The 23,459-nt window shown below is 42.3% G+C and overlaps 1 protein-coding gene across 1 annotated transcript in view; it reads left to right on the top strand.

The window, feature by feature from the left end:
* Positions 1-23,459, top strand: part of gpcpd1 (glycerophosphocholine phosphodiesterase 1) — a 252,304-nt gene that overhangs the window by 137,780 nt on the left and 91,065 nt on the right. The gene's annotated exons all lie outside the window — the stretch shown is intronic.

Here is a 23,459-nt window from a genome sequence, read left to right as displayed (position 1 = left end):
CAATGCTAACATGAATTGCATTATCAAGGCAGTAAGCCAGCTGCAGCCAGTCCCTTTGATCCAACATTTGAAGCAATAATGACTTTGGACAATATATAGTCAAATTACAGATGGGCGGAAAGCATTTTTTTGCTAGCACAATATGCCACCAAGCCCTGATAAGAGAATCACTCTGAAAATGTTGACACCCATTCTTTCATTTTACTCGTTATTCACATGTTAATAAGATGATAAGAAAAAGTTCATGTTTGAACAGAGTCTTGAACAGAGTGGTTATCACACATGCACAGGTTTTTGCCAACTGTAGCATCAAAAATACACTTTATCCACTCAGCTCTTCTGTCCTCTCAGGCTAGGGGGTATGAAAAAAATAGCACCTTGGCAAATTAGGTAGAGATACTCAGATAGGGGGCAGTAGGATTCTAATGTGCCTGTGTTATGAGGGAAGGGGAGCCAAACCTGAACAGCTTATGACCTATACAGCCCAAAACAAACTGACTGAGTTGTTTTATTCCACAGTTTGTGGGTTTGTAGGCAGTCCAGATACCCAAATGTATGTGTGAGTTTTTACATAATATGTCCCCTTTAATTTGCTACATCTGTGTGTTTACCAAGAAAACACCCGAGGGGTTCTGTTAATGAAGATTGATGTTTTGGAAGGTTTCAGGTGCAGACAGAGATTTAACTGGCAGTAAGTGCATATGCTGGGAACATCAACCTGTACTGCCAATATGGGAGCTGTGCAGAGAATACTGATGAACCACAGTAACATCACCTGCTCTTCACATTAGCATCATGCACACTGCTTCACATTTTAAAAATTAAGGTGGCAAAAGATTTCTGTAGATGGATGCAACTAATGAATCACTTTAGGTACCCTCAAGAACCCTTTAGAGAACCATTTTTATTTTGTTTTCTATCAATTAGTGAATGTGTTACTGTTAAAGTTACTGTTCTTCTTCATATTGTTATTTTTTTATTTTATAACTATTTTACTTCTATATCACATGGTGTCACCAGCATTGGGAAGGTTTCCCCCTTGAAACACTTTTTTCACACTCAGTTCTTGAACATAATATGTAAAAGCAGGGTAAAAGGGCAAGCATAAGAATGTGAGCCTCATGGGGTACCTACTCAATGTTATGGGGTACATGTTATGGCTGTTAGGTGTCTATTACCATGCATTGAAAAGTTGGTGTGTTGCCAAATGTCTTTGGCCATTTCATTTGTAAGTAAATTACTTGCCAGTAACTTTGTACCAGTACCAGTCCAAGCCTGAGATACAGTAAATTACAGCGGTTGACTGAGCTTAATTGGGAAGCACATCCTGATAGCCATCCTTGCAGGAGTGTGTATTTGTGGAAGGCAAAACCCCAGGTTGACCTGAGGAACACACTTCACCAATTAGCAGTCTCACTACTGGATCAAGAGCGATTGAAAACAAGACTACCACACATCACAATGCTCCATTCATGAAGGCAGGGCTGCTGCTTTTTCCTCTCCGTTTTTATGAATGCAACTACAAGCCCCTCAGTCATTGGCGGACCTGCTTTATGGACCTAACTTGGGGTTAAGGGCTGCAGGGTTACAAATTTAGTGTGGTCACATTCTGCATAGGCCTCCATTCTACTTAACACCCCAGCCAAGCTGTTTTTATTTCTGTAGGTGATAAGGTGCTCCACTTCTAAACAGAATGCCAGGATTTGGGGCCTGGCTCAACGCTTGAACCTTCACAGACGGGTCAGATATCTTACACGGAAAAAATCCATAAACCAGAGTCATAAAGCAACCCATTTTGGTCGAGATGGGTAGCCTGCTTAAAGTATTTCTGAATGTCCTTATGAACTATGTCATATTTATTTTTGCTCATTAAGTGTATGTAGTTTTATGTAGCATGTTTTGTGTTTCCAACCTCTCAATATCCTTCAGAATTAAAAAGGCTGTTTTGTTACTGTGCCAAGACCAATATATGAACAGTGTTGTGTTTGCCCCATTGGTGTTCAGATTTCCTCCCATTTTGCATATTTGTCACACTGAATGGTTTCAGACCCTCATAAAAATATAACACAAGACAAGGAAAATGTACTTAATAAGCAGTTGGGTCATCTTTAACAGCAACAACTTGAACCAAGTGCTTCCTGTATCTGGACATTATTGCCCACTCTTCTTTGCGGAATTGCTTTAATTCAGACACAGTGGACAGCCCTTTGAAGGTCCTGCCAGCACATTTCAATGGGATTCAAGTCAGTAGGCCACTCAGAAACATTTACTTTCTTTCTTTTAAGCCATTGGACTTGGTCTTGTGCTTTGGATTGTTGTTTTACCGCATAATTGTGCTTAAGCTTCAATTTCTTGGTAGAGAGCAATATTCATGGTTCCATCAATTATGGAAAGTCACCTAGGCCACGAAGCGCCAAAGCATCCGTACAACATCATTGGAATGCCTTGTTTGAAGCGTTGTAGTAAATAGTGTAGCTATGTCAGAACAACTGCACATATACAGGTATATAGTACAAAAAGTTGTGGAGATGCATCCACTTCAGCACCAGTGTACAAACCCTACACCAATGGCAGTCAGTGGAATCATTGTTACTTAATTTAAATGGCAACCTGCCTGTAGACGTTTCCAGCAAAGCTTACAGAAATACAACCAAGCTCAGATCAGCACTGTGAAGAAAATACTACAGACACACACACATGCACACACACACTCATACTATCACACATACACATACAAAGTTCCAGAAAAAAAAACAACCATGTGTAAGAAAAAACCAAGTGCAGCATGCATTTTCAATTATTTCTGTGTTCACTCACGGATCTTAACTTTCCGTCAAAATCGGCCAAGTCCCATAGCTCTCACTCTCATGGAAACATCTGATATAAATAAAGCATCGCAGCTTGTCGGGGTAGGTAGCCGTTCATACAGCTTCTGCCATATGCAAGTTCCCTAGTCTTACCTTCCTCCTCCTTGGAAGAGGATATCACATGTTGAAATATCATACGTGCTTTGAAGAGCAGCTACTGTATAACAGCTTCCTCTACACACTGGAGCTCCTGAGCGGTGTTTTATTGCTCTACAAACCCAGACACATAAAAGATATGGATGAACAGACTCATATGTTTTGATGAAGGTAATTTGCCAGATAGTTTGTGGTCTCACTCCTCCTCTCACAGCTTTTTTTGTCTGTCTGTGGGCTACACACATTTCCTGTGAGCTGAAAATAAATGGAATTGAAAGCGTCCAATGTTCTGAAAGCTGTGTCTGCTTTGAGAGTGGCCACCTGCGTTGGATGCAGACGTTAATGACGGATCCATGTAATCCTTGACAGCTGAAAGGGGAGAGGTGTTAGTTTACCAACAAGTACAGTGAAGGAAATGCCACATAAAGGTGTAGTTCAAGTTGTGCGTAAGGATAAAGATATCCATTTCATCTATTATGTGATGTTTTCTCTCTAATGTCTTGGGTGGCTGGGCCTCATGATCTAGAGTGTTACAAAAAATAAAAGACATTGCAACCTTCTACTTGTATTTACCTGTCCCAATTCAGTTTGACTGAATAGCAAGTAAACCTGCATCATGCTTCAGTGCTACAGCATTATTGCTAATTCCATGAGCATCAGTGATAGACCATCAATGCTGGTGTCATGGGCTTCAGTGCTACAGCATTATTGCTAATTCCATGAGCATCAGTGATAGACCATCAATGCTAAACTCAAGGGCTTCAGTGCTACAGCATTATTGCTAATTCCATGAGCATCAGTGATAGACCATCAATGTTAAACTCAAGGACTTTAGTGCTACAGCATTATTGCTAATTCCATGAGCAGCAGGGATAGACCATCAATGCTGATATCATGGGCTTCAGTGCTACAGCATCATTGCTAATTCCATGAGCATCAGTGCTGTAGCACCAATTCTGATCTCAGAAGCTTCAGTCCTGCAACATCAATGCTCATTTTAAGAGCTGTAGTACTACAGTATCAATGCTAATGCATAACACATGTCCCCCAATAGATGCTGATCTTCCAGAGAAGTTACTCATAGCTCCCAGACTTCAATTTCTATGTAGACCACAATATGCAAAAGGTTGATTGGTTGAGATACAGGCCCAGTGCCTGGAGTGAGAAATTACAGCAGGCCTAGTGATTCTAATGTTTAGGCTGTAAGTGCATTGGGTGAGTAATAGAGCACAAAAGGGGAGGTGTTTGTTTCCTCCACCAGTGTATATGCCAGCGTTTCGTGAATGGGTGCCATTTTGCTGCATGCAAATCGACTGCTAGTATCAGCTGAGGTATATTAGTGTTATCCTTGGCATGGGCAGAAAGGCAGTGCAGGAGAAAGACATATTGAAATTTTGAAAAGGTCGCGCAAACTCTTGCGGGATTACCTTACAGACACTTTCCACGGCTGAGATCAAGTGAATGAAGCCATTGTACAGTGGGACTCAACCCAGGAAAGTAAACTTTGTCAGGACCCAGTTCATTAGCACCTAGTTTAGTGTTTGAAGCGTGACGTTTAGATGGGGGAGCTTATGGGGGAAATCCTGCTCAAACATATGTATGTGTCCTCTATGGCTCAGACCCCGCAGGGGGATTTCCACTGCAAATTGCTCAAGAGCAAATATAACTCTCAGTGGATAAATGAAGAATTAGCAAACATCAGGAGGTAGGGCATCACCCACCTCCCTCTGGGCTTCTTTTTTGTGATACCTGGATTCTAATCAATTTAGTGATACCATTTGCAATGGAGTAGTGGTAAAATGAGTGTATTGAAAAATATGTGATGAACTGTGTCCATTTAAACAAGACCAAATATAATGTCATGAAACATAGAGTTGGGGAATGTCCAACTGACAATACTCATAATGTGCTCAGAAAAGCATATTGTTTATCCCAATAAAAACATTGATCAGGATAATGATAAACTATTGCCCACCTTTCAGTAGGATGTACTGCACGAAAAATGAAAAAAAAACTTCTCTTAGAAAAGTACTTGTAGCCAATACAAAAACATTGGACTGTTACAGAGAATTTGAACTTTGACAATATGATTTTGAAGATGCTGGCTTCAGTGCATGGCTTTGCTTCAGTTCCAAGCATTAATAATAATCTGTTGTTGCTGGATGTTGTTGGAGCTTTCTGTGCAGTATGCATGCCTATTTGGAACAATGAACTCTAATGGATGTCTCATAGGCATAGGCAGCCAAATGCACACACACACACACACACATCCTTTAGCAGGGATAGCCCTTTTGGGTGGGGGTGAGGGTAAGATAGAGAAAGAGTGGAGAGTAAGTCAGAGAGAGAGAGAGAGAGAGAGAGAGAGAGAGAGAGAGAGAGAGAGAGAGAGAGAGAGCACACTAGCTTTGAGGAAAGGGGAGTGGAAAGAGAGATGGTCACAGATTAGAGAGGGAAACTCGTTTGCACCTGTTTTCCGACTTCTGAAGAGCAAATGTTTAGGGTTTCCACTCTGACTGTTCCATTCAGCTATTTATTTACATGGTCCAAAGACATTATTTTCCACGAAGCCAAGTTTGACAGATGTTGTAACCCACATCATACTTAAGCTTCAATCCTTTAATCTACTTTTAAACACATGAAATTATGTGTAGAATCATGACATGTTTAACGTTCCCAAAATCAACTGCCCTTTGGACCACAGCGATCTTCCGTATACGAATAACAGAATCACGTCATCCAATGGCTTTAGGGAACAGAGGGAGGCTTCTTCCTTTGTGAATTCAAGCTTCTTGCTGCAGGGCTAAAAAAGTAAAAACCCCGAGCTGTAAACCTGAGCTAAACCCGGTAGTGACTCATGAGGGGAGAGACCAGAAGAGACACTACAAGTGTTCATAAAGTTTCATAGGCCATGGCTGTAAACATGGCCAAACCGGCCTTACTCTTCCTTTCTTGGGAAGGGGATCGTGAGTCAGCTGCCAGCCGTGTAATGCGTAAGAGGTTACTGCACGCGTCTCTCTTTCCTGTTAGGATGACTTGCAGCTTTGAATAAGTGGTGACCTTTACCTTTTCATTAAAGGGACCATAAGCTACATTTGGCTTGGGTTTTATTTCTTTTCCCTGAAGTCCATTCACAAGCCTAGTGTGGGACTGTATACCAAAACCAGTTGTAATTGATTTTACATGACCACTTTCCAGCCTCTCTTCCTTTGTTTAATTCTTTTAGAATTAAACAAGGTGTTTTTGTTACTCTGTCATTAACACTGATTTATGGTACTGACTGGCCGCCCTATACTGTGCTTCAAAAAACCATCTGGTCTGAAATGTATGAAAACATCAGTGTTGTCATGAAATAAATAAGTAAAAAATTATTTTGGAAAGTGTTGGTCCTTTGCAAGGCTTCCCTGAATTTCGAAGCATTTTCATTATCTCGTTCTCTCCAAAATACTCACAGACAAACTACAAGCTACAGGCTGCCTGCAGTAACAGCACTCATTAGCACTTCAGATTAAACTGTGGTAGGCTGAATAGGACTTTATTTTTTATTATTTATTTTTTATACACAGAATGTGCTTGTTGTTGTGATGTCACAACCATGATAAATGTGAAATACATAATTGTTTTACAACACAGTTGTTTTACTGGTATATTATGTTGCTTCAGACTCTCTGACTGATTCTTATATCAGTATCACAATTAGACCTAACTCCATCTCATGCACTTTAACAAAGAAATCAATGAGAAAATTTTAGGGTTTTAAGAGTTTTCAGTCATCCCAATAACTACATTGCTAATCATTTTTAAGAAGATTTTTGTTCCTTTAACTTAGATTTGCCTGTTCAAACAATACTGTTTATTATTTTCAGACTGTTCAGAACTTTCCCAGAATTAAGATAACTATAATAATCCTGATCAGCAAATGATTGCTTTTGTGTTAAAGTTGCAGTTTTAGCAATAACTCCCAAATAATATGACAGTATGGTGATCACTGACAAATACAGACAATACAGGAGTGAACACCACAGTACTCATCCAGCATAGTTACATTCAGCAATTAAGAAAATGGTAACTTGCTCTTCTAGCCTTCAACACTGAAGCCAGGCAGTCAACCACTACATAAAACACAACTGTATACCTAAGAGCATGTATCCTGTGACTACACATAGATGAAGCGGATTGAAGGGGTGAAGACACATGCCCAATATGCAAATAGATGATGGCAGGGGAGAAAAGGGAAAGTTTTAGGAACTGCATGTGGGAGCGTTGTTTAAAGCCCCTGGTGTGCAAGATTGAGAAGCCCTGTAGCGTTCATCTGTGTGCCTTAGTACACATGTGCAAACGCTTAATCAACCAGCCAAAATGTGTAACACAAAACTGCTTGTTCAGGTAGCACAGAAAGTCTTGTTGGCAGAATATCAGGGTGGAATTTGTTGGTCTGACATGTTTTCGCTTGTTCATGCAAAGTAGTTTAGATTTCCTTTTCTCAGTGACTCAAAATCCCAAATCAGGCGAGCTGGAAATATTGTTACGAAGATCAGCTTTGGCTGCGTTCAGATCATTTCTATATCATGCTTACTTTTTTTATTTATACATATACATCTCTACAATTAGCAACAGACAGCAAGTTGCTACCTACATGTTGAATGTTGAATGTAGTTGTCTAGCTAACATATCAAAACATACCTGTGCATATTGAGCATATTATCTGCAAAAAATGAATTCTTTTAAAAATCAAAAGCAATACAATGCAAAGCACCAGGCTTTTACTAAATAGCTATTACTCTTTCCTTCTTTCTTTCTCTCTTACTGTTTTTTTGTTGTTGTTAATGCCCTCACTATAATGTGTTTGTTTTCTGGAATGTGGCCCTGCTCCTCTGGTCAAACAAAAGTGCCATGTTGAGCAAAACCTCCTCTCACTTTTTATGGCTTGTGTGGGTCGACCTATTTGTACGCGCTTAAACAAATGAGAGGCGCAGCTGTGCAGGCCTGGTGTGTCCGTGTTGGCGTTCGCTGATAAAAATATGCTCGGGTAAAAACCAGGCTCTCCGCTCCAGAAATATGAGGCCATTTCTCTAGCTGTGAGGAGCATGCAGTATTTACAATCAACTGTTCCTCCTGCTCCTCGACCCAGAGGAGAGAGAGGGAGACAGCGAGAGAGACAGAGAGAGAGAGAGAGAGAAGGAGGGACCACCTATGCAGATGTTTTCCAGACATGGAACAGTCTGCATGCCAATAAGCACCTGTTAAATTGCATATTTTTTTTTACACATTGATATATAACTGGCTAGTGGTGCAAGTTCCCTCTTGGAATAACATGCAAACACACTGTAGGTATTAACTGCAATAAAGGCAAACATGGGTTCAATACATACAGTCTCGTGCAAAGATTTTGGTTCAATAACACATCAGCCAAATCGAATATAATTTCCTGATTCTCCAAACCTTGTAGCAACACTCAAACATGGGCTCATCTAAGCAGCTGTCTGCAGGCCTGAAAGCATCTGGCAGCTGTGGGGGCAGCTGTGGACTAAAGGTTAGTGAAGTGGGCATGGAACAAGGCAATTGCTGGTTCAATTCTCCTGGACTGGCAGGAAGTAGGGGGCAAGGGGAGTGAAGGAACTCTGCTTTTTTCTCCTTCAACATTCATAGCTAAGGTGCCGTAGAAGTAAGTCACCTAACCCCCAACTGGTCACTGGGTGCTGAGGTGACTACTCTGGCTATGTGTTCTCACTGACCTATTCACTATTGTGTGTGTATATGTGTGTGTGTTGCTCACTGGCAATAAGTAGACAGTCTTGCATTCAATGTTATTTTATAAAATGGCAGTTCACAGGAAACTGTTGGAGGTCAAGACGAGATCTGGAATACCAAGAACATCTTGAAGAGAGTATGCTGGTAAAACAGGCAAGAACCTTCAAATGACTGCCAGGAACCTGTATGAAAGTTTAGTTGGGTCAAGAGGGAGGTAGACTGCAGCACTGCTTGTGCAAACATAATCCTCATGGAAGTCTCATAAGTCGGAAACCTTACATGTGATCTTGTCACACCACTGTTGGAACATTTGGACAAGCTAAGGGTTCTGGAAACTTGCTGTGCACAGATGAATAGAACTCATTGGCCACAATCAGCAAAGGTACGTTTGGAGACAAAAAGGAACTGTGTTTCCTGAAAAGAGCACCTTGCCAAGTGTGAAGTATGGGGGTGGAACTATTATGCTTTGGTATTGTTATAGTGGCACTGGCAAGACTGCACCTGTGAAGGGCTTCTACAACAGGATAATAACAATTTATATAATATATTCTTCTACAACAGAATAATAATAATTTATATAATATATACTTCTACAACAGGATAATAACAATCCACAATATATCTAAAAAATCATTAGGAATCGCCCACCAATGACCATTACAGACCATTTGTAATTGGACATTAAACAAGCTGCACATGCAAGACAACTAGAACTGGAAGTCCTCTAAAAAAACAAACTAACAAAAATACTCACAAGCTGTGATTTCTGCTAAAGATGTTGTTGCTAATCACATTGATGAGTTAGATTTTTTTGTGAAGGTAAGTGTGCATTAGGACTTCCTGAAAATAGTGTGTTTAAAGTTAATAACTGTAGCTACGGAGGCCTTGATTACTACTTCTCAATTCAAAAAAGGGTGCACAAACGTTTGCATACAACTGTAAGCCATGCCAACCCATTGCAAATTGCCTCTGATATGTGGCGGGCTACGTGACTCCTCCCAGCATTATGGTGGTGTAAAACTGCATGGACATGTCATGTAATGACACTACGTGGCGTGACAGTTTTCATGGCATGTTCATGACACGGTCATGAGTCAGAGTCGGGTGGGCGTTCCAGGGTGTCGACTGAGGTGTTTCCCGAGCTTTGCTCAACATTTCCAGATTTTAGCAGGAGACTGCGTTCCCTCAGCGCATGAGGTTCTGAGTGCCTTTTCAGGTGGCAGGAAAGATACAGCAGGTTTGTATCAACACAGTGACAGGGGCCTCCTCTGTGAGGGCCAGCTGCAGGCCTGGAATAAAACTCATGTAATTACATGGAAAAGATGGTCACTGACCGACAGCAAACAAACAGAATCCCTCTCACCTGTCATATGGCTTGCCTGACCTACTTTACGATAGGAAAATGTTACAAAGTTTGAGAGGTTTTTCGAGTATGAGTATTTTTTTCCTGCCAAAAAAAGAAGAAGAATAAATTACAGACGGTTGCTCTTATTCCATTCTGTCAGGGCTGTGTGTCTTTCATGACTTCAACACTGTCAGTCACAAATGGCTCCTCCTGCACATGTATATATGTCATAGGTCGATAAGATGTACCGTCATGGATGTCTGGCTCTGCACAGTAGTTAAATTAATGTTACCTTGATTATGCTTTGGCCTATTTCTTTGTTTACTCAGCTATTGTTTGAATCTCTTATGTGACCTCTGCCTGATATTTACTAAAGATCTGATTAACGTTGGGCTGATGATTGATGTAAACTCAGGTGCAGGTTAAGGCAGGTTAATGGACTTTGACATTTCGATAGACCACCTGCTCAAATTCCATTGCAGGGGTATGAAAGGCCCCATTTTATAATGAATAAAATGAATTCCCCAGGCTTAGGTGGGTTACACTAATGCTTTTGTTCAATGCGTCACTCTGGTGATGTGGGAGCCTTGGCCTTATGACAGAAGATGTGGACCTGTATCATTTTTGTGAATCACTATGCAATTACAATCAAGACGTCAAGAGTGCAGATCTTGATAAATAACGGAACATAGGCATAGCACTGTATATACCATGGAAACATTCACAGTGGAAGTGGATTTTTACAAGGCATTTGGTAAATGTGTCATCACTGTAAGGTGTCAGGTACAGCACAGCTGTGCGTCACTGTAAAAGTCCTCCAGCCACTACAGCAGCAGCACTGTGTGAGCACCCACGCTCCAAGCTGCACGCAGCCCAGTGTGGAAATGTGGGCCACGCGGCAAATATTTGGCTTGGATCGAGAAATTGAATTATATTGGCACGGTAAGCTTGGAAATAAAAAAAAAGCAACCTTGGGAACCATTATGCAAAGTGAACAGGGGCTTAAAACCAAGTGCTACTGATTTTCATTTTTCAACAGGAAAAAATCCCTCAGTTGCAAAACCAATCTGCCTAAAGAAACTATCCCCCAGATCTATCTTTGACTGGAGAGTTAGCTGTCAGGTTCAATGTGCCTTACGTAGTTCATGTGGATTGTGTTTTCCATGTCTGGCCAAACTGCAGCCAGATAGAGTTCACCTATATAAGTCTTCTGTCCCATATAATAAGAGCTACAGCTTAGATATGTTTAGAGTGGTGAAATGACATTTCATTGAGATAAATCTGTTAAAAACAGCACACTGAAAAAAAGGTAAAACACTGTGCAAAATCGTTGAATGGCATCTTTGCCTGGAATGCCTGGTATTGCACTATGTAACATTGCTGTGTAACCCAAGTAATATTAGTATAAAATCTTGTAATATTATTCTACTGCTTCAATCCATGATTATTTCACATAGTGGGAATCACACTCCACAACTGTAGGGGGAGCCCAGGAGCAAAATTCTTGTATAATGCTTTAAGTCAGTTGATGGATGTATCTATTCATCATGAGATTTTAAAACAATATAAATATATAAATATATTTTAGTTTTAAATTAAAAATGGAAAAAAACAACACTGCTACAGTCTTTGATCTATGGTTTTAATGCATTTAGTTTATAGTATATACCTTCATAACTTGAATGGCATGGAATTGCTACTTACACTCAAGTCAAAATGGCAGCTCTTGCAATTGCCATGCGTTCCCACATGGCTAACTGCGTAGCAACACACAGCCTCGGAGCTTGCTTTGTTTGCTCACAGCTGAAGCTCTGAAGAAAGGGAGGACCATCAGGAAAGGGCCAGCTTTGACAATTCCACACAAAGGGTGCACTGTTGCTTAACAGTGTCCAGTCTGTTTCAGTGGAGTTTGCACTGTTCCAGAGGCGCATTTCATGGAACAGTAAGCAAGCATGGCCAAAAACAGGCCCATTGACCAAAGTGATACCACAGTGAAACAAGGCTAAACTAGGGCCTGGTTCGCCTCCGCCTGCTAGGTTCAGAGGTCTCTAATTGCCCAACAAATCTCACTGTGTTTTGCAGGTGTTCATCCACAAAGTCACATGCTTGGTGCTATGAGGACGGGACCAGGAGATGCAACACAGTGTGGGAACAAAGAGCTCTGTGGTGCTGGAGGCTCGCTGTGACCACGAATCAGCTGCAGGTGTTGCCCCGGAGATTAATATGATTCATATTAAACATGGTCAAAAGAGTTTTGTGTAGAACCGGATTGCTTAGAACATATTCTTAAGACAGATTGCTTTCAACTGAAACATCAAAGGACATTCTCTTAAGACTGGATGGGTCTTTAAACTCAGACTTCAAGTCCTCACTCTTGTATGTATGTATCTTTTCATATTAGTTTTTATACTAATTACTAAATAATTCATAGTAATAACTGTAGAGTAATAAGGCTGATGTTTGAGGTAAGATTGGCAAAGCCTTTGCAGTGTAATTTGACCAGAATAGCCCACAGATGAAGTGGCTATATCCACAGCAGTGGGTGTGAAAACTAAGCTTAACATGTCAAACTGGGGAAATTCCCTTTTAATGGCTAACCCATGACCTCAAGCAAACTCAACTGGCTAAATTACGTGAACATGTGAATTTTGTCTCATTATACTCTATTATGTTTCTCCATGGTTAAAACGACATGAAGTGCAGTTTAGGTACGGGTTCCCACAATACAAGACTTAATTAATTTCAGTTTTTTTTTCTGCTACCATTTATTGCTAGAAAGATCCTTCCAAATGGAAGTGTGGTGATGTCATCAGCGGCCACCCATTGGTCTCATTGGGAACTGGCTGGTGAGAGAAGCAAAGCAGAGGAGAGCAGAGGGCCAGGCTTCGCCACATCACTCACTCTGCTTCTGATAGGCGGTTTCCAATCCCATAATGACAGAGCAACAGATTGGTATTAAAAGACTCCAGTGCCACTTCTGCTCTGTGCATGACGTCAGACTTATAAATACAAAGATGAGAGCATTTGGTTGGAGGCTCGATCTTAAAATGTCTATTCTCAATGAGTAGGTTGATTCAGAGTAACGAGGTGTCCACTTTTCCCTCACCTTATCATTTACTCATTTACACACTTATGAAATGCAGGAAACAGCCCCAGCTGGCAAACATACTTTCACAGAAGATCTTTCCTATGCTGAACAGAACCGTATTATGTTGGAATTTTGCGCGCTGGGATACTTTTTCAAACAAAAATAACCCTGAGCGTTTTGAAAGACATTTTTAAAACCTAATGTATCCTGTGTCCAAACCTTTGAAACCTCGGGGAACAGTAGTCCACCTCAGGATTTAATTTAGGCTAAACCACAAAATAAAAACAACACCGGGGATTATACACACATGCTGATATATTTAACATATCTTCCCTATGGCTGCCAATATCTCAGGAAGATGACATGTCCGGTTTCGCTGAATCAATCAAGACTGATGCACTTTGAGAACAACCAGAGCCTTGTTCCTCCCCAGTTTGCGACTGGGCTGGACTGCGAACTGTGAGCGCTGGCAGGCTGGGCCTGAATGACCTCATGGCAGCACCTGCACTGCAGCTCGTTGCCTTAAAGAAAATGCCACGGCCTTTAGTGGCCCCTGACCTTTTGTAGTTAACGTAAACTCATTACGCACTCTAAGCCTTGAGGGAGGCCTGTGCTGAGCCTCTGAAAGGGAAAGCACCGCCGCGTCACAATGGCCTAATCAGCGCCTAGCACGTCCATCTGGGGCATGTAATTGGGCGCAGTCCTCCAAAATCCTCCCCTCATTATCTCACATTTTCAAACGAGCGCCGCCGCAAGGCTGGCCCGGCGCAAACCCGGTGCAGGCCACCGGGTGGCTCAGCGTTCCGTATGCAGGCAACGTCAGCGCAGAGCGCTCAGGCTCACCCGGCTAGCCCCACACACAAAGGGCACCTTTGTCTGCCATCACTTAGCAGCAATTACAGCCCGTCAAAATAGCTTTTTCTGCACTGCAGCAACGTGTTAATGGGCCCAGGGTTGGGTGTGAGGATCCACAGAACACGGAACAGAGGTCAGAGGTTAATAGGGGCCCCTATGATGTGGCAGATGAGATTTCGGCGAGCTTTCTTCACTGGAGGATGCGGAGAACAAAGATGAGATATTGTGATACAATTAAGCAGACAGCTACCAGGTTCCGGTTTGTCCCAGATGAAAGTAAAAAGAACTGGCAGCAAGCTGCGCTGGTGGCTGAGCCACGGCTGCATGGTCAGGTGATATTTGCAGTGGAATTTGCAAGGACACGTGAGCCATAAGGGGAAACAAAAGAGGAATGAAAAGGACGCTGAATGTCTTCCAAAAGGAATATCCTGGGCTGTGCTCCGACTTTGATGTACCATTATTGAGATTATTTCGCCTCATTCATTCTTTGGATCTTTGAAATAGACCCAATGAAGGAGGCCTCCACTGATGTGTGGATTGTAAAAGAAAACCATTACAGTCTGCATATTAAAAGCTGGCCTAGTTAAAGTGCACCTGAAAACGCTCCATAATAATGCTCCTCAGAGAGTCCCAGTTATAGCTTCTATTTCAAAGCTGTGAAAGACCAAGCAGGAAGATTAATGTGTTACCATATTCTCTATTGATTTAAGCCCCAACACATTAAGGGAAACCTGGAACCTCTCAGAGAGATGAAAAGAAAATTTGGCTATGTTTACGGCTAAACCGGATGCCCACTCCACATGCAAAATGAATTCTTTATCAGATTGTGCGTAAAGCAGCCCACTAATCATGGGAGAGATTAAATCACTCCTGGTGTGTTCTTTTGTTGGACCAAGGGAGTGTGGAGCTAGTTCACTGTTTCTGCTACATTTGCAGGAAACAGCTGAAAACCTTTTCACCCTCTTTAAGACCCAACCAGCAACAAGTCCCTGGGATCATTTTTCCTTCGCTTCAACTAATCTGATCACACAATCAGTTATATTACAGCAGAGGTTGCTCACGAACCAAGATGAGAAGACCCCTGAACAAGAATCTTCCTGAGAAGTTGCCCTCAGTCTTCCATCAGTTTCTTCAACTTCATCACCAATGATTGAATGCAGTAGCTCAGTTGGATTTCTACATCTGCAACAACTGCAACCGCTGATCAAGAGGTGCTGTCCACAAAAGGCAGCCCCTTCATTAGGCACCGGGCTGGTGGGAAGCCAGGGAGCAGCGGACGTTGGGGAAAGGGTCACAGGGGTTAATTCCATTCCTGCTGCCTTCATCAGGAATCTTGACAGTGCATCTCTTGCACAGGAGACAGCGGTGGAGCTGGGGCTGGATGAGGTCGTCAGTGCTTTCACTGGCTCTAATGAGCTTGAGCAGGTTGATTTTTTTTGTGCTTTACTCCCAAGCAGAGGTCACTTCTCTTGCCTGAAAGATGACAAGCCTGTTTGTCTCTGAGTGGACAGGCAAGCAAGCAGAATCACTCTGGATAGGTTCTCCTCCTTAGCTCTGAAGTCATCCAAGGAGGAGGAGATGGGTGTATATGCTACATGGAGGCGGTTTTATTATGTCTGTCATCACGAGGCAGTTCCAGTCAAAATGAATCTCTGGCATGGGCCAAATTACAAGGGCAAATGTGTGTAATGCTCATTTCTGTGACTGGCCTCCTCAAAGAAGTCTATGTGATTTGTTTATGGTTATCCATTTCACGATTTGCTTTTTTTTTTTATTATAGCCCTGTTCGTATTTAAAATAGTTACTAAAGGAAAACGTGAGAAAAGAAACCAAAAAAAGTAAGAAAGAAAGAACAAGGAAAAGCGAGTGGAAAGACAAGACAGAGAGAGGAAGAGAGAAAAATACACGGCCCATTCAGGAGGCTGTTCTCCCAAAGCCATGCCAACACACCTGCTACTATTCACTTCAGAGGAAATGGACACTCGGTGGATGAGAGGCTGTTGGCCAGGAGACAAAACCACCACAGCTCCAAATTAGAAACAGGAAGACATGTGGGTAACGGTCCGATTAAAACCGTCCTCCCCACATGGAGTCAATATATACTCGAGCCCAGCTCCCTCTCTGGTAACCCAAAACCCAACAGCACTATTTTATGTCACAGTCAACAAATGCTTTGTGTTTGAACAGCGATGGCACAGGCTCGAAGCCGGGATGGTCAGGATTGTTTATAACCTCTGCAAATACTCAGCGCTCTTATAAATGTCTGTTGTTTACAACAAGGTCTCAATTGAGCTATAGGATTTATGTTCTCTAATGCCACACACAAGCGCGTCACTCTGGTCTAAATGTTTGCGGGAATGTAAGTGGACCTTTTCAGGACATGATGTACAACCATTTTACTACTTCTTGACTTATGGGAAGTCCTGGTTCATCCTAATGCTTTTGCACTGAAGAAGCACATTAGGAGATCCTCTCTAGAGTTCTCTCAGGGTAGAGCTGAAACCATAAATTGGTAAATATGTTTGAATTAAGCAACGCTTCATCTTTTCCCACTCAGATGAACTTCGTACCACTTTAACTAAATGTGAAGTAAACATACATAAATCTTAACAGACCGCCCATGGGCTGGGCCTCTGTGATCAGAACTCGTAGTGTGGGCTACAAGCTCTTGAGACCTAGAAGACCTGCCAGAACCTTTTAGTATTTGTCACCCACCATCTCAAAAGCTTCCTGAACATGCCAAGAGTACTACTACACTGAAAAAAAAAAATCAAAGTCAAAGGTTTCAGTTATTTAGCAGGAGAGAGCCACTGCTAGGCCCTATCCAAACATTCCTGTCCTTTCTCCCTCACGTCTGTACGGATATGTGATCTTTCAACGCTTCTGTCGAATAGATTTTGGTGTGCGGAATGCCCCAGACACAACGCTAACTTTCCCACACTAGACTATTAGTGCCGCCCTCACTGTCAACAGGCACCCAGCGGGGACAAATGGGGCGGAACCGAATGAAAGAGGAGAAATGAAAAAGCGATGCTCCAAAAGGTCCGTGGATGAAGTAGAAGGGAAATGAATGTTGAAATGTGCCCATTGCCCCCTCGTGTTCACCTTTGACCTCTAACCCACCGATGCTTTCCTCCTTCTCCGCTGACGACCACTCTCCGGCATTTCCTGCCTGCTCGCGAACATACCCATCGAGGTGTCAACTCGGAGATGTCAAGTTTAACCACTGCGCGTCCTTTCGGAGGGAATTATACGGCCTTTATCGGGAGGTCCTGCCAAGAAAAAGTAATGAAAGAACCAAATGTCTTTTATTAAATATATGGCTGCTTTTAAACCCCAAAAAAAGGAAGAGAGAAGAGCGAAAAAGTGTGTTTTTCTCCCATATGATATTTGCATTTGCCTGCGGGCTTGAAAACTTCAGCCTTGCCTATTTATTGTGTTATCTTTGGCGGGCTTGCACTCAAACTGCTCCTACAGACACAGCAGAAGCCCTTGATGTATTTTCGCACTATTCAGTGTTGCACTAGCAGAAGACTTGCCCTTGTGGATGAGGCAGTCACCGGCTCAGCGTAGAGTCAATAAGTTCAGCACCAGAATGCAGCAGCTCTACTGGGCATATTGGAGCTGATTGAGACGGCTGGGCTGGCACTTAAGGTTGGCCCTCGGCTCAGGCCTATGATGTTATGGCCAGATGTTTGTGTTCCATAGGCAGGAGTGGAAAGCTGCCATGACATCACCCCGAGGACAGCGGGATTCTGGGCCTGGGACAGGAAGTGACTCACAGGAAGTAAGGTGAGGTTAGGCAGGCAGACGGCCATCCATTTCATACCTTGCGCACACACGAGGATACGCGCTCATTCCAAATTGCAGGCACTCGGGCATGGGTGAAGTGGTCTCATGCTTGTGCGTGCTTACTTTTACAGTTGACAGTAAGTAGAGGTGACACTCGCAACTCTCGTAATTTCAAGCTGAGCGAAATCTCAGCATTTCCCACGAGTGTGATGTTCTCGAGATAATGAATTCACCAGATTAACCTTGACACAGTTAGCATTTATGGCCAGCTGTTATTTTTACAAACTGGTGATGAACACACTATTTAGAAGGCTTAGTCACATTACACAGGCCCAACCACAACACTGCTCCATTTTTGCACAATTACTAGCTTACTGGAATGTGTATGGTGAAGTGCATGGTGGCAGCACATTGATGGTGTTGATGATATGGCATGGCATTGCATTACTCATTCATGAAGAAGAATAGCAGAAAAAAGCCTCCTACTCACACGCAGGGAATGATGCCATGGATCAAGCAGGGCTGGGATGGCGTGTGTCCCTGACCACCATTGCCTAGTGCTTCATATGAAGCCGGTTAGTCTAATGGAAAACTTGTGGGGAGGGAATTAGCACCGAACCACCCAAGGAAACAAACCCCCCCTCTCCTCCTGGCCTTGCAGCTGCCTGCAACCTCATGTTAATCCATTCTAAGCAGCAGGTTCAAGACCAGGCTTTGCGCTAGGCCACCAACGGCGAGCAATGTGCTTTCTTAACAGGACTCTTTCGACACAAACTGGGCCGATTAGCGTCTATACTGAACTTGCTGCCACTTTGTGACAAATTTGGGACTCTTATCTGCAGTTGTTGAGCCTAACCAACTAAAAGTAGATGCATCAACGTGTTTATTGTCCATTAGTCTTGTTACACCATTACCCAATAAAGGAACATATGTTTCAATCTATTTTAATGGTACAGTGGTCTCGCTATACTGAAGAGGTTTGCATGAGTTGGACCTCAGATCAGTATCAAAAGAGGAGATGCTCTCGGAGAGAGACTGCTTAATGCCATCTGCTGGTAGGATCTGTTAAAGATGAGGACTTATCAGGTCAAGTAAAAAGCATGGACAATGTCAAAGACGGGCTTAGTATTCTTTATTGTCTCTCAGGAGTCAGACTTCAAGTGCTTGAGTCACATGATGATTACAGATGACAGAACGTCAGATGTCTTCCAGGATCATGCTATAACGGTACCCTGATCTCCACACTGTAACTGTAAACAGGTAAAGGGTGAATCACTCACAGCTCACCTCTCACACAACTAACCTTACAGCCTTACAAACATTCATAGACAGGTAATGGCCATTGTTTTAGCATATTGTGTGGGCCCATATAGAAAGCACTTCACATATCTTCTTATAAACGGATTCACATGTAGGGTTGGAGAAAGTGTACCTAAACTAGTTCTTGAGAGTCCATATATATCACCAAAGCTCTTTAAAAGACACAGAACAGACGCACCAGCTAGACCACCAACTGCGTTTAGCACTGCTCTCCAGCTGCCCTGTAGGAACAAACAGCCCGAATACTGTATTCTCTCTGACCATCTGTTTGCGCCCTCACTCAGAGGGACCGTCCTAATGCTCTGCAAAGAACTTCTTTTTTTTTTTTACAAGAAAAGTCAAATTGCTTTCATGCACCAATTTACTGTGCTGCCATGGTGACCATAGACCAATAGATTGAAGGAAATGAAACCAGACTTGACTAAATGGGGTTCTTGGGAAGAGGGATGTGGTTTGTTAGAGAGTTAGAGAGGCCTGTGTCCCAACAACACATATTTAGAGGTATGAGTCAAATTGGATTGGCCTGAGATCAAAGAAAACAGTGCATCTGACCACGAGGGCCTGGGAGAGCGGACTGACTCACCTCCACCAAGGCACCTGCTCTGTGGGTGTATAAGTGTGTGTGTATATGTGTGCGTTTGCTTGTTTGTGTGTGGAGGACAAAATTACTCTGCTCTGGTGATTAGTGCAAACAACACATGTTTCATGGGAAGGTAATGTAGAGCCAACCAAAGCATACTTTTAAAAACGGCGTACGCCAAAAAAAGTGATGCAGTCCAACTCCTGATTGATTTGGGGTTTTGTTTCAGGGCGTCCATTACTGCTCAGCTCATCCACACCTGTCAGACACTATGAGGTCAGTCCCGACTAAAAAAGTAATTTAGAGAGGCTTCCGAAGCAAAAATGCACCAGGTGACTTTGGATTTTCCAATGACGCTGAGCATCGGCTCAAGCAAAGTGAGGGGAAGATTAGCTTCTGCCCGACCTCAGCTAGTGGTGGAATTGGTGGCTGTGATTTTTAATTTATTTCTTTTTTTTGCTAGGAGAAGTCTTAATGAGAAGTTAATCTACTATCCCAGAGGGAGAAGTGGAAAAAGCACAAACAAACACAAGAGTTCATAAATACTACTGAGTCATTTCCTAACATTTCCCCAGCTTAGCCCTCAGATACAGACATAGCCCCCCCTGCTACCAATCACCCGCACACCCACATGCACCATAAAAACTAATAATGTAATAGAATAATGTGTTCTTTAAAGGTCTATAGGAATGAGGACCATCATTTCTAGGTCTTTCGGTCACTCTGGAAAAGTCATTTGTGTGTGAGTAACTCTGTGTGTGTGTGTGTGTGTGTGTGTGCGTGTGTGTTTTTCCTCTCTTACCAAAATGTGGATACAAGACTTTTTGATGTGTTTTGAGCTACTTCACAGATGCTGCGTTTCCAAGTATGCTGGACGTCATGTTACGGACGCTTCTGAGAAAGGCGAAGAAAACCACATCTCAAATTAGCACGCCTCTGTGGCATAACAAAGGCCTTCCGGTCGACCGCGGACCTGGGCCGAACTCAGGCATCCCCGTGGCACGTGTCCAAAGGCCCTATTCTGCACCGCTTGGGTTCACTTCATCAAAGCTACATGCTGCATAGTTTCCGAACGTCAACCGCCAGAAATCTGGAAATCTGATTCGGCTGCTCTGTGAATCTGGTCAGAGGAACTACAGATACTTTCGGTGTGGTTTGCACTTAGTGAAATGAATCAAATTACAGTGCCTTTCTAAACGGAATCCACTCCCAACCAGCGCACTAAGCCCAGTGTGTGGAAACCTTTATGCTTGTATTTCCTGTAGTCCCTTTTTTGATGTTTTAAAAAAGAGAAGTGGGAAAACCCACTCTGTGAACTGTGCTAATGATGATTCTGTAGAGTTGAAGTCAACATTATCAGACGCCCAGATTGGGTCAAGATCCAGACCTGGAGAAGTTCCTGTCAAGACCAATACCAGATTCACATCTTCTCTAAAGAGATTTGTGGTTTGTTTGTAGGGTAGTTGATATTCGTTGGACATGATTGATAGCAATCAGCAGAACTTTTGCTCTGAATTCTAACCTTTCGGAAGCAAAAAAGTGCTGCCTGTCCTTTCTCAGGCTTCTTGATATTGGGCTTTAGACACTGTTCAAAATGTCCTGCATTCATTGACAAAAAAACAGAATGAAGGGAGTAGTTCCTCATGTTCTTGTCATTAGCTAATCTGAGTGCGTAGGTTTATACATTTGAATGTGTTGTACAGATATACAAAGTATATCTGTCTGAATTCATGGTCAGGAGCTGAAAGGTTTTCAGCGACCTCCAGAAACAAAGAACTCTCCTGATGACACTTTCAGTGTCCATAAAAGAACTTGAATTGAACTTTTTTCAGGTGATTTGGTGAGGATTTGTGACATGAAGGCTTCTGAAGATAAGGCACAAAAATGACCCCCCCATAGACTCCTTTAGGGCATAGAACGAGACAGGAATCTTACTTTTAGAAGCTCTGGTGTCCCACTGACGCAGACACAGTATTCCAGCAGAACTATTATTTTATGTAACTGTCCTGGGAATGTTTTACTGCTCTATACCTGTTTAAATATTGTATTGTGTATAGCCTAGTAGTAACTATCAGCCTAGCAGATGAATAATGGTAATATCAGTGAAAACATTAGAAGATTCATTCATAATTCTCACAAATGAGCGCAGAATCGCCCCCACAAACAACCTCTGAAAACTGTAAAAATGTGTTTTATGAGGAAAACCTTTAAGTCACAGCGTTTTCCAGCTACTGTTAAAAGTAGTTAAAAGTTTTAGGCCTATGCCCTTTGGGGCTATCTGTTATGACCCTGACCCTTTCTATGGCATTCCCTCTGACCAGAGAGGGTTTAGAGAGCAGAGGCTTGGCCAAGGGAAATGTGCACTAAATAGGAAACATGGCAGGGGAGTCATATTCCCACACAACTCAATTAAAGCTTTATGGACTCTGTGCAGTAAAGGCCAGCCATTAAATCGAACACTTTCCCAAAGTATGTTTCTCCTCAGAGAGCACTGGACAGGACGAAGGAACGTAAGTTTTTACTGTTGCAAGTAATGTAATTTTCATTAAAGACTTTCATTCGGAGGTTTTTAGGGCAAAACAGTTCCCTCTGGCACTGAATAAGGACTGGCGAATGCCAACCGCAGAGGATGCAGTTTTTCCCTCCTCGGCTCTGTGGTCAGCTCTATACAATGACAAAGCAGTGCAGACAGAAGTAGTTTTTCAGGCTGGCAAAGAATGCACAAACCGATAACATATTTATGTCCAAATCAACGATGGCCCATGTTGAAAAGATTGGATGTCTTTGAAAAAGAATTCAGGGCTGTGTGAATATTTCAATGTCATGTTTAAATTTCCCCACTGCGGGACTAATAAAGGACTATCTTATCTTATCTTATCTTATCTTAAATAAACATTCGATCTGAGGCACAAAACGTTAAACATTCATCGTAGTAATTTAGGTAAAGTTTACTATTTTTAGATTTTGAACAGTCAAATTATAGCTCACTCCCACAGAGTTGAGTCCTCTTAGGCTTTGTTCAGACAGACAACTCAAATCCTATTTGAGTCGGATGGATTTTTTTGCAGTCTGAACAGCAAAAAGACACATGAAGCTGGACTTATTCAAAGCAGATTCTAACCACATTGGTATGTGGTTTCAAATAGGACAGTGTGACCAATTAGACTGTGTTTTTGTCAGTGTGTTTTTTGGCAGAACAGCAAATGGGATATGTTCCTATTTTAGGTATTAATTTTTACTAAGATTCAGTGATGATTTAAACATAAAACCTGTCTCTGAATATTACTGGAAGAGCATAGGAGCATGCCACCCAACATCACTTGCTAACCAGGTAACCATGCACTACTGTCATGCTTTGTTTATGCTGTAATTGATCAATGTTCTGTGATCGTTCTGTAAGGCAGTTCTAGTAATTAAATAAGGGTATGATATCTAAATTCTAAATCGATAGTTTACATGCAACACATTTGGCAAATTAAACCCATCAAACTGAGCGTACTCAATATGAGCATGCATCAGTATTATGGCAACCAAGGTGGAGTGGCTGTGCAATTAAATACAACTACGGCTTGACCATCAGATTTAATACACAAATCTAATTTGCCTACATCTGTAGAACACTCTCTGAATGTACATATTTGTTGTTGTTGCTGCTGTATTCCTCTTTCATCAATTGTTTTTCTGGCGCTCCATGCTAAGCCAAAGATGGTGGTGCCAAAAAATGCAATATGATTAAACAATGACACAGGAATGCTGCCAAGAGAGAGA

Source organism: Salminus brasiliensis, chromosome 1, assembly GCF_030463535.1.
Source record: "Salminus brasiliensis chromosome 1, fSalBra1.hap2, whole genome shotgun sequence".
NCBI classification, from domain to species: domain Eukaryota; kingdom Metazoa; phylum Chordata; class Actinopteri; order Characiformes; family Bryconidae; genus Salminus; species Salminus brasiliensis.
Note: the sequence above shows the minus strand (reverse complement) of the source record. Positions and strands in the feature narration are given on the sequence as shown.